This window comes from Syngnathus scovelli, chromosome 11 (assembly GCF_024217435.2).
Source record: "Syngnathus scovelli strain Florida chromosome 11, RoL_Ssco_1.2, whole genome shotgun sequence".
NCBI classification, from domain to species: Eukaryota; Metazoa; Chordata; class Actinopteri; order Syngnathiformes; family Syngnathidae; genus Syngnathus; species Syngnathus scovelli.
This window is the reverse complement of record NC_090857.1, coordinates 4,695,871-4,713,884: the sequence shown is the minus strand read 5'-3', so window position 1 is coordinate 4,713,884 and position 18,014 is coordinate 4,695,871. Positions and strand designations below refer to the sequence as shown.

General features: G+C 44.1%; 1 protein-coding gene across 4 annotated transcripts in view; it reads right to left on the bottom strand.

The window, feature by feature from the left end:
• LOC125976767 (chemokine-like protein TAFA-1) overlaps positions 1 to 18,014 on the bottom strand; it is an 81,531-nt gene that overhangs the window by 15,536 nt on the left and 47,981 nt on the right. The window lies entirely within an intron of this gene.

The window sequence follows — 18,014 nt, the reverse complement described above, 5'->3', positions numbered from 1 at the left end:
GCAGACAGTGGACTTGGATATGGTGCTTTAAAGTGTTAATTGCTTTATTTGATGTTTTCTCTATTTTTTATGTTTTGAATATGTTCAAGATAAAGATATAAAAGCATGTGAAGTGATCAACTATACTAAAAATAACATGGGAAGTGGTCAACTATACTTGTAAGTAAGTGGACTTAATGCTCAAGTAAAAATTTGTGAAATAAAACATATATAAGTCGCTCCTGAGTATAAGTCGCCCCCCCACCCAAACTATGAAAAAAAGCGCGACTTATAGTCCGGAAATTACGGTACACCTCATGTGGAATTGTAAAATAAAATAAAAACATGCCACCAAAATATAATCATACTGCTGCACTGAAACCTCCGAGGAACATTAACTCCAAGCCATGGGTGACATCACTCAGCGTGAAGGCAGTACAATAGTATACTGGCTGATAAAGGAGAATGTCAAAAAATATATTTTGAGAAGAAAAGGCGATTTCTGCCAATGGGGGTTCTGGGTCAAAATAACAATACAGGGGGGATCGCCCCATGGGAAGGACTGATGGAGGTGAGGGACATCCTGGAAGAAGTGAGAGAGCGCTAGAGGACGAGGTGTGTCTGCCTGCCAGGTAGCGACCACGCCAGTGAGTAATGAGGGAGCCACTGGAAGTGCCCCCTTCACACAATTATAAAGCGACGGGCTAATGCGGCCAGCGGAGCTGCAGGAGAGAGGCCCTCCATCAATGCACTCCCCTTTTCCTTGCGCCCCGGGAAAAACTCTTTATCTTTTCTTGACAGGCACTGCAACAGACACCTGCGTCCAACAATTAAAGTGGAAGCCATCCCAGGATAGGAGAAGAAAAGAGGGAAGAATAACAGGATGTTACATGTGCCCTCTGTGAGCTACAGACAGACGAATACAGATTAGGGGAAGGTCAACAAACAGCAGAAACCAAAATGTTTGTATCTTACTCGCTCTTGCAGTGAAAAGCAGTGTGTGTTTTTTTTGGGGGGTGCTGAAATTGGCTCTTCAAATGTTTGAGATGAATTACACAAGTTGGGTGAGTTTTTCTCTCCCATTTCCATCAACGTCTTGTATGGTCAGACCAAAGGCTGTCGAATCTTGGATTACGAGGCAAACATTTGCAGTCGCGCTGGACTGCTGGCTGCGTCATGCACTATTAATGCACCTCTCTCAATGCTTGTTTGGCATTTTCAGGCAGGACAAGGCACAACACGAACTCTTAAAGTAGAAGAGGGACAAAAAAAAAAAACTCCCATGAGTGTGCTAAAGCCCAAAAGCCCGTCATGTGGTGGCTTGTTGAATATTTTGCTGGTGGCCCTTTGACCTGCGTGCTCACTTTTCAGTCAAAGCTGAGTAAACGGGGAGTTTATGTTGCATCACAACCGCCGCAAAAGCTTATATCTGAGAAACTTTCTAGGGATGCTTTGCTGATTAGCAACACGCACACGTGTAGGCAACGGACAACAGACATCCCTTATTCCCCAATCAATTAATTTCTCTTTACATTCGCGCTGTTGTCGTTCGCGACACATTCTGACCTGTAAATGTCACACAAGGACATTTGCTGTTCATTAAAATATTTTCTCTTGATTAATATTAAAGAATGTATCTGAGCAGCAAATCAACACGCCGTTGGGGGACTTTGGAGAATTCCATGCAATGTATACATAACGAATTAAAGATGTAAGCTTTATGACAGAAATAAATTAAAATTGTTTTAATCAATTCCAAAGCGCCACATATATTATAGGGGAGGCTGAAGTAGGAGAGGTAGCATTGATTTTTTTTTTTGAAAGAGTGGCTACTAAACTTTAAGATTTTACTGCGTTTATTGTGCTATGGGAAATCTTTTTATTGAATCTCACCAGCACCAACATGCTGTACAATCTGATGAGATCTAATCAAAAATGTTTGCTTTACAGATCTGTTGACTTGGGAATGACCCTAATAGGAAAGTTAAAACGAAAGATCATGTTTATTTTTGTCTTATCTTGTCAAACACTTTATTGTTGTTGAGCTGCAGCTGTTTGATGCTCATTGGTTTGGTTATTTGACACCCTATGACATCTTTTGAAATATTTGTTTTATTCCGCTGCTTACTGTTCAGCGCTAATTGCTCGCTGTTTAGGCTGTCACGCCACGTGAGTGCGCGTGCTGTGATGGATGCTGTCCTCTGAGCCTATGAGACAACGAAAGGGGTTAAGCCAACCTGTTAAGATGGAGTGGGTGGCTTTGCACTCCAGACTTTACTGAGGGGAAGTGAAGGGCATCGATGGGGCCATTGGCTGGTCATTTTTCTCTCGGTGGCCCTCAGTGACAGCAGCCATTGAATGACTGGATGAGGTGATTATGTTTAAGAAGATCAATGCCTCATTGTTTTCAGCTTAGTCCAACAGCCAATTAAAAGCTGTTAATGAGAAAAGCTTGTAAATCTTGGGGGTGGGTGTCGGAGAGGAAGAGCAATCGGTCATGTCATGAATTCTTTGTATTAAAATTGTTGCAGAAAAAGGTGACGTGCAAATAGAAATAATCCAGTATCATCGTTGAAGAGACGACTCCAAATTCGCAGCATTTAAAAATGGTTTTGCATTCGTCACAGGGCACGGTATGGTAGAAAAAATATCAAGCTTACTTTGTCACTAAAATGCCCATTAAATCATAGAAGAGTAAAAAAAAAAAAAAAAATGTTTACCATCTCATTTTCGAAAGGGCTTGAAAAAGGAATCCAGAATAATTGGCATCAGAATCAACAATATGTTCCGTGGCCAAGAGCTCAGCAGCTAGCATTTTTCTGCCATCTTCGCTTCTTCACAGCTTTTATCACTCAGTTATCAAAATATTAACATACTGTATGGCCAAGGGAATAAACAGAGCAGTGAGGAAAACTACAGACCCCCAAGAACTAATTTTAAACAACTTAATTGGTGTGCACTCATGTGAAAATGAAAATGAAACGATTCCACCTGCAAGCTGAGTTTCTTGGTTTTGTTTTTCAAACCGTGCAGATGCTGCTTCAAACATCAAGCTTGTGTTTTGCTTGAATGGCCTTTGTAATTCCATCTGCATCACTACTATATATATATATCTATATATACACACATTATATATAGACTGTATACACACATATATAGACATATACACGTGTGTGTGTGTGTTTGTCTATGTATGTAATTCAATCAAATGTGCTTAAACTAAATTGCCAAACGCGGCTGAGTCCACTCTCCACCCACTCCAAGTTATATCCGAATTATTTATTGTGAAGCCATAACAGCCACTTACTTCGTTATCGTGCAACGGGTGCAAAGTTTGCATCAGGGGGCAGAATCGGTGCCGCATACAAAATGAGCGCTGAAAATGATGTGCTGGTAAACTCAGTTCCCAACAGGGAAGAAAATAAAGATGCGATGAAATGTGTACCAAAAAGGGCAATTAAAGTTCAGTATTATTGTACTGGTTTACGATTTTAAATATACATTATATAACTAAAGGGGGGGTTAAAAAAAAATGGAAAAATCCATCGGGATAAATGAATCAGTGGCTTTGTGCTAGTGGTCCCGCTGCACATATGTTTAATGATGCGCATAAGAATTTATCTTTTCATTACTTGGTTGGAACTTCAAGAGCACTCCCCCCCGATTACTTAGGATAATGTTTAAACATGCTACAAAGCTTTGCTGAGTCTATTCCAAATGAGGACCTTGCAGGCAGTGCCAGAAAACAACTTTTCATGTTCCTCCTCTTGGCAGCTGTTACGAATGTATATTTTATCAGGAATTACACAATCCTCATTTAGAGATGTCGACTTGTGTAACAGTAGCAGTTAAAATGGATCGTGTAGGAAGATAAATCCCTGGGAGGAGTAGAAATAGACCACCGTGGATATTTCAGATTTATCTGTGCTTCTATGATGTTTGACACTCATCTCTTCTGAAATTATGTAAAAGGGAGGGTTTAAAGAATGTGTATGACATATTTCGGTGTAGAAGGCCGGTTACTGCTATTTCCGTGTATGCTAATTGTACTCCAGATATAGCAGATAGAAACGCAAATCGCATTGACCGGCGAGGATGTTTCAATTTGCAACTACTGGTGCATCACAATAAAACTATTCAAATTATCAGGAAGGAAGGATGATTAATTATTGACAAAAATTCTGGTAGTATAAGAATAATCCAAGTTGACTCGACTTTAAACTAGCTAAAAGCAGGTATAAGTTGTGGCGCAGGTGGTGTGACATGATTTTGGTGGATTTGCGTCTACAGGACGTGCAAGTCAGAGAGAGGAGGAGTCCGTTTAGTCATGAAGATTTGAGACATAACATCCTTTAAGGATTTTGCTTGTGTTTTGTTTTGTTCAATGGAAGCGTCAAAATTAGCTCCACTTTATTGAGTAGGAAAATAATTAGGCAGCAGTAAAACTGGAAATGATTGTACGGAAGTCTTTTACAGGTAATTTGATTAGTATGAATAAGAGATGTAAGGCCACGTGGACCACAGCCCAGGTCGATTCTTAATCACCTGCATGGGCTTCCTCTTGCGGGCCAATGTGACTCCATTGCTCACATCTTTATGGTTATTAAAGTTAACGATTGCAGCGTGCCTCATTTACCAAAGCTCTATCAATACCAGTTCAGCACCATGAAATTACCCCAGTCCGGAGGGAACAGCGTGACAAAGCGGATTAAGAAGGGCTCTGTAATACCCCGGCATATATAACACTCTGTGTCATGGACTCATTCAGGCCCATGGCAAGTGGACCCACTGCCAAGATCAAGTCTTGTGAATGACGGTTAGAGAAGTGGTGGTACTCACAGCTCAAATCTTAATTCTAACTTTTATTACATTTGTGGTGATTTAGAAAAGTTGTGACAACAAATAGCTGGCAGACATACCAAAACAAGTCACTACTTTGGAGAAAACACATTAAAAGTTCTCTGAAGCTACCCCCCCACACACACAAATGGAAAAAGATGGTGATTATAGTTAATATATGCGGGATGTAACCTACTTCGATGGTCTTCAGGTGTACAGATATTCTTGTACGAGCGTGGCAGTTATACTATGTTGCATATTCAAGATGAAGCTGCAGGAAAGAGCGAAAACGTGCACGACAGGAGGCTGAAGCAAGAAATAGTGTCGGACTAAATAATTTGATAGAATGTCACATAAATGATATAACGTGGGAAAAACTTTGATGAATCACACCTCACATTTCATTTCAACCCTCTCTCACTCCATTATGTCGTCAAAATAGCACGCAAACATTTGAATGCCAAATGTACAAGCGGGCACGTCCACGTCTTTATGCTTTACTGCACCCCATCGTCTGGTTGGCATGGCCTGAACTCTATCCAACGTCCATATGACACAGGTCACTGCGCACTGTAAAAGAGCGCTGGATGGCGAAATGAGCAGCTAAATTGTCCATTTGAAAGAACCCAAACTGCCCGTTTGAATGACGCCATTGAATACCCTTTAGAAATTGGCATTGTGTTGAAGAAAACCGCTCCAATACCATGCTTGATTCTTTCATTCTTCCATTTCCACCAAAAGGTGGACGTGCTGAAAGTTTTTCAAAAGAGCCGCAAATAAAGTTCTAACAAGATATTTGATAGTTTGCTGTGATGCAGACTTTGCTATTATCTGGCATTTATGACCCCCATGTCTATGGGGGGTGTTTCCTTTTCCAAATCGAGATTCTAGCAACAGGGGAGGTCATAAAGTCTACCGTGCCATCCACTGTAAATTTGGAATACTGGGCTGTAAAAATAAAAACAGACATGACTGGAATATTTACTGAGGGGGGTGGAAAAGCAAGTGCAAATAAGTATTGACATACAGATGATGGTCACGACTATTACAGCGGCTCTAAAAGTGAGACATTTAGGATCGGACGAGGTGGATTACGACATTGTGTATTGTGAATAATGCATCGGCTGACAACTATCATTACATATAGTATCATACGTTAAAAATGTATGCAGAGCTGCACAGAAAGTGTGCTATAGCCAATATACGCAAAAATAAAGTGGTACACAGATGAATTCCATTCTGTAAATGTCATTATACTCACATTGGGTGGTATTTGCTAACAATACATACACTCAAATAGGGAAGCACACATCCTTGAAAAAAAACAAAACCTACTCACTCTATCTACTCGAAAATGCTGTGGGCATGGCCGGTGAAAACACAGATGTTGAAAAATATTACTACTCTAAATAGCAGTGTGAAAATTGGGTTTGCAAACAATGAGGGGAAGGGTGCTTCGAAACAATTTAATCCGGACTATAAGGCGCACCTAAAAACCTAAAATTTTCTCAAAAGCCGACAGTGCGCCTTATAGTCCGGAAAATACGATATACATTGAGATAATATTCATAATAGTTTAGAATAACATAATATTTAAAAAGATATCTATGATTTTGGAGGTACGAGAGTTGGGTCACTGGCCCGAAATATTGCATATGGCCTCAACATCCTCCCTCTACGAAACTTTCCACAGTCCAGTAGCTCTCTCTCTCTTTCTCTCTATTTGCGGGAGTGTCCGAGCAAATGGAGACAGGTGTGCCGAGCCACATTTGCTCCATTTGCACCTCATCACCATAATCAAATTGCCCGCAAACCTGCCACAACCGTTCTCCATTGTAGCTTCTTCATACTTTCTCGGCCCACTATTTCAATTTGCCGTTTGGCTTCGGCCTGTTTGTTGCTTCTTCAATCCGAATCATGGCTCGGCTCCAGTTTCATCGTTCTGGCATATCATCAAGACAAGTAGTACGAGAACCTTCCACTTGTGCCTTGATTATCTGTCCACTCAAGCTTCCTCATGTGATTGTAAGTCCATTTGGTTTCTGGCCACCAGTGTGTCAAGACTGAGCTGACACTTCTTGCACACGTTGCACCTTTAGCTGCCTCTTTTCTCTTCTTCCAAACAGCTCACTTTCCACCTTATTAACATGGATATTGGCTTTTCAATGATGCATTCATGAGCAGATATGGTATCGATCACTTTACTGAAGGCTCTCTTCCGCAAGATGATCAGTCCAAGTGAGAGATCGAAAAATTTGTGAGCCAAACACGGAGAAGTGGTCTTGTCAAATGTGACATTTCCAGAGCGACCTTGTTCTCGGTTGCGGCAAGGATAGGTGAACGCTGACTGAGGGGGAAAAAAAAAAAAGAAGTCTTAGGAAACCATAATGAATCGATGGAATATCCTCAGAGTGAAGGATACTCTTGATTATTGATTACCAACGTGAATCCTTATAACCGCAACACGGCATGTACGTAGGCCCGAATAGTTATGTTCTGTAAAGCGTTTTGTTACCGCTACAGGTCTCGTGAAAGCGCCGTATAAATAAAGACGTATTGCGTTGTAAATAGAATTCTGCAGACCTATTGGGATCTGGAATGGAAGCTATTGAGAGTACAGCAATGTACAACTGCTTAACCGTGAGCTAGTTGACATCGGACAATGATAATCTATTTTGATATTGTATGTCAGTGTGCTGGAATTGTTTTTTTTTTTAAAAAAACAATTTCTCTACCTGTGGGAAAGAACCATGGCTATGACAAATGACGTTAATAGAGACGAGCTGGGGCCGAGTTATGGTCTGTGAATGGGTTGTATTACCAAGATTGGAGAAAGGTGTAAAAAAAAGAAAATCAGCTCACTCACATTGATATCCATCAAAATATAAAACAGTCAGTCAGTATCATTAATGTCGGCTTGATAAGCTTTTAAGCGGGAGATAATATCTCGTTGCGGTAACACGAGAGTCTCTGTCTCATCTCTTTCAATTGAGGCTACAATAGAGAAAAATGAGGCTGCTCCATTGCTTGCACCACAAGAATGTGTGAGAGGATTCATTCAAGGGATGATTGATGACTTTATCATCACAAAGAATCCTTCTCACATCCCAACAGACGTGACAAAGACATTTCCTCCCCTATGAGGTTGCAGTTTTGGTCGAGTTTTTCATGCTTCATTCTGGGTTGTGAAGAATTTTCAATGACATTATTATTTCAAAAGAGTAGTTATTTTCATCTTTAGATTAAAACAGATAAGAAAAGGGACTTATGAGTAATTATTGAATATGAGCCCAACTGAAATATTGACAGTTTTTCTACTTTTAATGTGAGAACTAAAAAGTTACAATTAAATAAAAACCTGGATCTTGCTCCTACACACTTGTAAATTCAATCAATGCCAGCGGGGTGGACTGTGAAATAATACGGCTGAACGTCAAAGCGGGCTTGAACTCTGTCTGAATGCCAAGAGAGAGTCGAGAAGGGTCGAGCAAGAGCGTACAAGTAAAATCAATCTGTTATTGATTGGGTTAATATTTCATCATCAAAAAAATATGTTTGTATTCAATTTTCAAAGCAGGCATAACCTTCTACTTTTTATTCATCGATTGTACCGTTTTTGTTAAGCATCACCTCCAAACAGCGCATCAAATTAGAAAAAGATACACATGAACCAAAAGCAGCAGGAGATAAATTGTTACTTTGTCAAAGTGGTTTGCGACTTCATTTCACTGTTCAGTGCCAGTGAGGTGCTGCTGCTTACATTCCGAATGGTGATTGGGAGAGAAGTGATTGTTTCATGACAGACAGCCTGTCTAGACGGGCAATGAAGAGCACCAGGTCTCCTTCCATCTCCTACCAGTTGTCTGCCTGACCCCATCCATCCATCCATCCATCCATCCATCCATCCATCCATCCATCCATCCATCCATCCATCCATCCATCCATCCATCCATCCATCCATCCATCCATCCATCCACCCACCCATCCATCCATCCATCCTCCTAGATGGTGACTAAAAGTTGTCGTGACATTTTTTTATTTTCCTCACACATTTTTTTTTTAATAACTCCGTAATGAGGTCATTTGTACATTAATGTTCACTTTATTACCCAAACACCTATGGACTCAAAATAGAATACTTTGTTATGACATTATTGCAAGCTGCTTCACACTTATAAATCAAATAGAGCTGCACGCAAGGCTCGGCAACAGATGGCTGCTCAGAGAAGAAAATCCAAAGTAGCTCCATTTGACATTCTTATCTAACGTATGACTTCTGGGTACTTATAGTTCATTCCATTCCTGTTTTCACAATAGAGAACAATTCATATGAATGAATTCCTGAGAAGTAGAAGCAAAAGTAGATTTGCCTGCTTTGAGTTTAAGTTAGTGAATAACCTTCACTTTTGGCATGTGGCCTTTTTCGACTAATTTGTTGATATCCCAAGTGGAAATTGGCAATGCACGATGAGTTTGGCCCTCGGTTTGTATCAGCTTGAAGTCTTGGATCAAGCAAATAAACAGGGTGAGACAAAGAGTATTGAAGGCGCTACAACTTTCTGTTGATGTGGGAATAAAGGTTTAAAAAAAAAAAGGTTGAAATGAAGTTTGTGATGTAATTGGGTTTTTTAAAAACTCAGACTTGAGGTTTGTAAGTTACTAAACTGCAAGTACCTCCTCCGGCTATCAACTTTGAAATACTGTATGTAAACATTACAAATGAGATACGTTAACATTTTTACACTTGTCAGTTTATCGACACCAAATTTCTAGTTTTAAAACTGAATTGGAGTCAGCTTTGTTGTATTCCTGATTGAGTTGGAAGTTTTATCTTTACAAAACAAAGAAAACAGTTAAATAATGAAAAATTCTCAGCCAAAAGATAAAAAAAGACGAAAGGACTCAAAGATGATTGATATAAAAGACTGATGAAAAAGGATGTCCATCATTGAGCTTGACAAAATGTTTTCTTTAATTGAAACCCAACATCCTTTCCTTCCAAAGAATGAGCCACTCGTTGCCCTTTTCAAGGCCTTCCTAATGCTCTTGCATTTCTATTTTATAATTCTCTTTTCAGAGATAAACAACAGAGCATGGGGATCACCCGTGCTGTTCGCCGGCACGGCGGAGGATTTGTTACCAACCATTGTAAAGTATCTCATCAAAGCGGAAAAAAACTGTCACTCAAAAAGTTATGAAACTTGAAAGTATTGCTGCTGAGCCGTGCAAAACAGAATGATAATAATGGCTAATTTGCAAACAATGAAATCACATGAGGTTACAAAATATTGTTTCTCTCCCTCCCTACACAGAATACAAAACCTTGTTTATTTTATTACCGGTGCTACTTATTACTTTGTGTTCAAATTAAATAGCTCATTTTTCCTTCATTTTGCCCAATAGTTTATGAGAATATATTTTGTAATCATAAAAAAACAACAAGAAAAAAAACAACATAATGATTTTGGCCATTTCGAACAGTGGGTGGCGGCGAGCACCACCGACATTTTCCCGATCAAACAACTTTTTTTTTTCTCAGTCTTAATGAATCAGTCAGAATGAAGGCTCGCAACAGCCAACTGTCACCATGATGAATTCCTTCATTTCTTGTAATAAGCCGGCTGGAAGTGATTTATCTGCGGTGCACAGGAGACACTCTATACCGTGGTGGACAGAGGCAGGAAACATCAAATGAAACATAATATGTCACCAAAGTATTTCCTGTGCACTCGGTAAATAAGTATCAACCGTGGGCGTCAGTCGCAAATCCCGTCCATCACAATAGATTCCGCTAAATCTCTCGTTAAGGCATTGCGCGGTGCGAAGCTAATGGGGAACCGGGCCGCGATCCCCCTCGCATCTCTCGATAAGCTACGTTTGGCGTTGAATTATGCACTGAGCTTGTTTTGTGGGCCCGTACTCTCGACTACATACATCACACGATGAGACAAAGATAAGTGAGATAATACTATTGATCGCCTTTGCTCTGCCCTCTGTTGCGACTGAGATTAACAGCTGTTTTTCTATTTCTTTTTTTTTACCGTTGATTACGTTGGTTGAAAATTTAAAGGCCGCTCACAGTCTTGATCTATCAGCCGGTGTTGGGTGGTAATTTATAATTGTAAAGGTAAAGACAGGATAACGGCGGAGAGAATTAATTGGACGTGTGACATTAACTATGTAAGTGATGCCGACATTAATTTATGACATGATGAGCACATTTAAAGGGCAGCTAAAAAGTAACTTTAACTACGTGCTTCATCTTCTTTTGTGTGTGCTGGTGATGTCTTCAGTTGATACTTAAAACTATCTGGTGACATTTATTCTTCAGTCCCAAGCCTAACTACACAAAATTTAGAAATATATTGTGAATATTGTACAAAATGTGAGTACAGATTTTTAAATTTTGAATTTCATGCAGTGGAGGTAGATTGAAGGGCCCGTATATTTATTTGTTGGTCAAGGTGTTTCAATAAATCCGTTTAATAGCTCTGGAAAGAAAACCAAAGAAACGTATCTTCATTCAAAACGTAAGCCAAGATCCTTGAATGACTCCCTGAAGAGCATTTCTGGCCTTGTCCTCATTATTTCCACCTCTGCGGTTCTTCTAATAATTAACTGAAAATAAATGAGATAATCCCTGTATTTATGGGCTGTAGAAATCAAAAGGTGATGTTGGTGAGTGCTCTTTAATGACTTCGGAGAGGTGATGATTAAAAGGAGGTCTACTGTGTGTGCGCGCATGCACGTGCGAGTGCACGTCTGGGTTACAACTTGTAAGAATATATCCAGAGTAGCCCTCTTAATATGCATCTGAGGTCTCGTCTGAGTTCAAAGGTCACCATTTAATTATACCGCAGCAAACACTTAATCATGGTGGTGTTGGCGAGCTCACCTTGAAAAAGGACGACTTGGAGACTGGCAGACGGAACGCTCTCTGACCTTTTCTAGCTTGTTTTTTGCCTTTTTTTTTTTTTTTTAAGCTTGTGTGTTTATGACCCCCGGTTAAGATGTGGAATCTCAATTTCAATGAGACTATTAGCAAGAGAAATATATGTCTGTTTTCCTTACAATGTAGCTTCGGCATTGGGAGTGATCGACAAGTACTCGGTATAGACCGAACGGGGTCACAACACAGCTAGGCGGCTATTGTCCATCCATCCATCCATCCATCTTCTTCCGCTTTTCCGGGGTCGGGTCGCGGGGGCAACAGCTTCAGGAGGGACTCCCAGACTTCCCTCTCCCCAGCCACTTCATCCAGCTCATCCCGGGGGATCCCAAGGCGTTCCCAGGCCAGCTGAGAGACATAGTCTCTCCAGCGCGTCCTGGGTCGTCCCCGGGGTCTCCTACCGGTGGGACATGCCCGGAACACCTCCCCAGGGAGGCGTCCAGGAGGCATCCTGATAAGATGCCCGAGCCACCTCATCTGGCTCCTCTCAACGTGGAGGAGTAGCGACTCTACTCCGAGTCTCTCCCGGATGACCGAGCTTCTCACCCTATCTCTAAGGGAGAGCCCGGACATCCTGCGGAGAAAACTCATTTCGGCCGCTTGTATCCGAGATCTCGTTCTTTCGGTCACGACCCATAGCTCGTGACCATAGGTGAGGGTAGGAGCGTAAATCGACCGGTAAATTGAGAGCTTTGCCTTTTGGCTCAGCTCTCTCTTCACCACAACGGACCGGTACAGGGTCCGCATTACTGCCGACGCTGCACCGATCCGCCTGTCGATCTCACGCTCCATCCTCCCCTCACTCGTGAACAAGACTCCAAGATACTTGAACTCCTCCACTTGGGGCAGGATCTCATCCCCGATCCGGAGAGGGCATTCCACCCTTTTCCGATCGAGGACCATGGACTCGGATTTGGAGGTGCTGACCCTCATCCCGACCGCTTCACACTCGGCTGCGAACCGTTCCAGCGAGAGCTGGAGATCACGGCCTGAAGAAGCCAACAGCACCACGTCATCTGCAAAAAGCAGAGACGCGATGCTGAGGTCCCCAAACCGGACCCCCTCAACGCCTCGGCTGCGCCTAGAAATTCTGTCCATAAAAATTATGAACAGAATCGGTGACAAAGGGCAGCCTTGGCGGAGTCCAACCCTCACTGGGAACGAATCCGACTTACTGCCGGAAATGCGGACCAGACTCTGGCATCGGTGATACAGGGACCGAACCGCCCTTATCAGTTGGCTCGGCACCCCGTACTCCCGAAGCACCCTCCACAGAACCTCCCGAGGGACACGGTCGAACGCCTTCTCCAAGTCCACAAAACACATGTGGACTGGTTGGGCAAACTCCCATGCACCCTCGAGGATCCTGCCGAGGGTGTAGAGCTGGTCCACTGTTCCACGGCCAGGACGAAAGCCACACTGCTCCTCCTGAATCCGAGGTTCGACCTCCCGACGGACCCTCCTCTCCAGCACCCCTGAATAGACCTTACCAGGGAGGCTGAGGAGTGTGATTCCCCTGTAATTGGAACACACCCTCCGGTCCCCCTTCTTAAAGAGGGGAACCACCACCCCAGTCTGCCAATCCAGAGGCACTGTCCCCGATGTCCACGCAACGTTGTAGAGGCGTGTCAGCCATGACAGCCCCACAACATCCAGAGCCTTTAAGAACTCCGGGCGGATCTCATCCACCCCCGGGGCCTTGCCACCGAGGAGTTTTTTAACTACCTCAGTGACTTCGACCCCAGAGATTGGAGAATCCGCCTCAGAGTCTCTAGGCCCTGCTTCCTCAATGGAAGGCGTGTAGGTGGAATTGAGGAGGTCTTCGAAGTATTCTCCCCACCGACTCACGACGTCCCGAGTCGAGGTCAGCAGCACGCCATCCCCACTGTAAACAGTGTTGACGTTGCACTGCTTCCCCCTCCTGAGACGCCGGATGGTGGACCAGAATTTCCTCGAAGCCGTCCGAAAGTCATTCTCCATGGCCTCACCGAACTCCTCCCACGCCCGGGTTTTTGCCTCAGCAACCGCCGAAGCCGCGTTCCGCTTGGCCATCCGGTACCTGTCAGCTGCCTCCGGAGTCCCGCAGGCCAAAACGGCCCGATAGGACTCCTTCTTCAGCTTGACGGCATCCCTTACCGCCGGTGTCCACCAGCGGGTTCGGGGGTTGCCGCCACGACAGGCACCAACGACCTTACGGCCACAGCTCCGATCGGCCGCCTCAACAATGGAGGCGCGGAACATGGTCCACTCAGACTCAATGTCCCCCGCCTCCCCCGGGACGTGGGAAAAGCTCTGCCGGAGGTGGGAGTTGAAGCTCTTCCTGACAGGAGATTCTGCCAGACGTTCCCAGCAGACCCTCACAGAGCGTTTGGGTCTGCCAGGTCGGACCGGCATCTTCCCCCACCATCGGAGCCAACCCACCACCAGGTGGTGATCAGTTGACAGCTCCGCCCCTCTCTTCACCCGAGTGTCCAAAACATGCGGCCGCAAATCCGATGACACGACTACAAAGTCGATCATCGAACTGCGGCCTAGGGTGTCCTGGTGCCAAGTGCACACATGGACACCCTTATGTTTGAACATGGTGTTCATTATTGAAAATCCGTGTCGAGCACAGAAGTCCAACAATAGAACACCGCTCGGGTTCAGATCAGGGGGGCCGTTCCTCCCAATCACGCCCTTCCAGGTCTCACTGTCATTGCCCACGTGAGCATTGAAGTCACCCAGTAGAACGATAGAGTCCCCAGAAGGAGCGCTCTCCAGCACTTCCTCCAGGGACCCCAAGAAGGGTGGGTACTCTGAGCTGCTGTTTGGTGCATAGACACAAACAACAGTCAGGACCCGTCCCCCCACCCGAAGGCGGAGGGAGGCTACCCTCTCGTTCACCGGGGTGAACCCCAATGTGCAGGCGCCCAGCCGGGGGGCAATAAGTATACCCACACCTGCTCGACGCCTCTCACCGTGGGCAACTCCAGAGTGGAAGAGAGTCCAGCCCCTCTCGAGAGGGCTTGTACCGGAACCCAAACTGTGTGTGGAGGCTAGTCCGACTATATCTAGTCGGAATCTTTCTGCCTCGCACACCAGCTCGGGCTCCTTTCCAGCCAGAGAGGTGACATTCCATGTCCCAAGAGCCAGCTTCTGCAGCCGGGGATCAGACCGCCAAGGTCCCCGCCTTTGGCTGCCGCCCAGCTCACATTGCACCCGACCCCTTCGGCCCCTCCCACAGGTGGTGAGCCCGTGGGAAGGGGGACCCACGTTTCCATTTCGGGCTATGCCCGGCCGGGCCCCATGGGCGAAGGCCCGGCCACCAGACGCTCGCCTTCGAGCCCCGCCTCCAGGCCTGGCTCCAGAGGGAGGCCCCGGTGACCCGCGTCCGGGCGAGGGAAAACTAAGTCCATTTATATCACTCATCATAAGGGGCTTGTGAGCCGTGCTTTGTCTGGCCCCTCACCTAGGACCCGTTTGCCATGGGTGACCCTACCAGGGGCATGAAGCCCCCGACAACATGGCTCCTAGGATCATAGGGGCACGCAAACCCCTCCACCACGATAAGGTGACGACTCGCGGAGGGGGGCGGCTATTGTGTAAGTCATTATTCAAAACATAATTTTCACTTCAGGAGGTCTACCGCTGTGTTGTTACATTTTCTATCAAATCGTCCAATGTTTCAATTGGGGACTCATCAGATTTAAACTGTGATAAATTGCACTTTCAACCTCAGCTCAGCCGGATGGTTGAGAGTTGCGGCAAAACTATTGTTAAAAGACTTGAAATGCAAAGCTTAATGCCGCGCTGAACTTATGAAAAGTTGAAGCATTATGAGCATTATGCAAAATTTCTTATTTGCTGTCACCTCAAATCATCTCAGAGCGGCAGCCAATAGACTCGAGCACGACAGGACGCTTCCCTCCGAGCAGTCGGCGTCGCCGAGCCCCGCCGCCGTCTCACGGCGCAGTGTGATCAAATGGCTCACAAAGCTGGGCCGCTCCATCGCTCGCTTTCTCCCGATATGTTTAGTCCCTCTCTCTCTCTCGCTAACTCTTGAATACTCAAAGTGCTCCTTGTTCTCAGCATGGAAGAGCATATTCAGGTTGAAAGACATGTCTGTCCCTTCATCTCAGTGTGAAATGAACCTGTTTTTGGCAGCAGTAGACACGCCGGGGACGTGTCCCCTTCACTTTTTGAAAGACTTTGCTTATTTGAACTTCATAATGAATACGATTAGACTCGTACAAATCACGCCGACTTACAGTACATGCTGTCCGGTAAATCGAACTTGCTGTCTTTTTTTTTTTGGGAAGACGCATCAATGCAGCTTTCCTGCAGACAGCTCAAGGGTGGAAACAGCACAGTGATTTCTCAGCAGGCCTTGTCAGTTCTCCAAGTTTGCCAGTCTCAATCAGTGGGGGAAGAAAAATAAAGGCTGAAAACTGAATCACAGCATTGGTTGAGCCACTGGTGGACACGCCACGCTGGTTTTGGACCATTTGATTTGAAACTCAAGACACCACAGTTTTTCTTTTGGTAATTTGCCGTGCATTGCATCGATCTCACAAGAGGATTAGCTCGCTGCACTGCAGGTGTAGATAAAAGGCAGTGCAAAAACAGTAAGTATATTGTATCATACTCAGGTCTGATTGAAGTTTCGTATCAGATTGCATCACCCGACACGTTTGCTGGATCATATTTCCACCCTGTCTTAAACTTCAGTCTGGCCAATATTACCATATATCTATAAAATATTCTTTAATTGATTATTTGTTGCCTGACGATATGATGGACTGGAGAAGGATATTTTAGGAGCTTGAATAAGTCGAGTCAGGTCAACATAATCGGATGCTGACGATGAAACAATCACACGTAGGAGATAAAAATTGCAATGGCAGTGATGTGGCGAATTATTCCAAAGCTTAACACGAGCTCTCTGTGGTTAAAACATGTTAGCTGCATTTGTCACACATTTTAAAATATGTTTTGACAGATGGAGAACAGGTGGAGCTCAGTTATTGCGGCTTTAAGTGAAAATTTTATGACTACAAGAGCGAAGGTAGTTTAACACAGACTGACATTTTGTGGAGCAAAATCAACAAATTATTTTGTGCTGGAGCTTTCCAACTGTTTGATTTTAAACCAATTAAAAAAAAAACTGCATGTGCCGTACACGCAATAAAGCAGGAACAGACGCAATGGGATGTCCTTAGTGTTTTCAGAGGAAACCTTGCTTGAAGTGCCAGGTTGTCCTCAGTCAGCCCAGACAGCACATGAAAGTCATCTTTGAGTATGAGACGCTTCGTCTGATATTTCTAATTTGACTGACAGGTGGGAGGGCACGGCAAAGTTAGTGAGTTTTCCGGCTAGTGAACACTTGAGTGCATTAAGACGTTCACTAAGATGTGCACCTACACTGGGCTGTGTTTCCTGTCACTGGCTTCTTTTGAAGGCGTACTGCCCGGTGTCGGGTGAAATCTCTGTCAGACTGCAAATTGAAATGCGCTACTTGATATCCTCAAAGTGAAGAGTCGCCGTCTGACTCCTTAAAAGACCAAGTGAGGAACATGATGAAGGAAGGAATTACAAACTACGCAAGACTAAAGATGAAGCCTGGCAGCAGTTACTCACGTTAGATTGAGCTGAGCAAACTATTTGTGAAAAACATTTATTTGGCCCCAAAATGAGAAGAAGGATATTCCTTTTGCATACAGTGACAGTAATCATTCTTTTGCTGCCGCTCCATTGAACAAAATGATGGCCGACTGTGTTTACAATGATTACCTTGAATCTTAGCCAAATAGAGTGAAAGCTGGAAGAGCTAAAGGTATTGTGCACTAATGTTTTTTATACACTCATTTTAGCAGCAAAAGAGCTTGATATTAGCTAATTGAAAAAAAAAGGTGATCGTAGAAAAGGGAGAGAGAAGACAGAGGGGACAGGAAAAGGAGATCCACAGGGATATGACAAATGTTGCATGAATGACAAAATGATTCCGGCTCTAATTGGCTCTATCGAGGGCCTGAGCATTCCCTGCGGTGAGGACCAAATGCTTCTGTGTTGGACGTGACGGAGATTAAAGGCCAGTCGCGAGTTCCGCTTTTCAGCACGCTGCAGACCGAATCAAAGTTTCTGTTTCTGTACATGTGAGTCTAATCACACTGTGAAAAGACCAAACATTTTGGAATAACATGCAGTAGGAGGGATTAGCCAACAAAAAAAATTGACATAATCAATTATGACATCATTAGTCAGACCT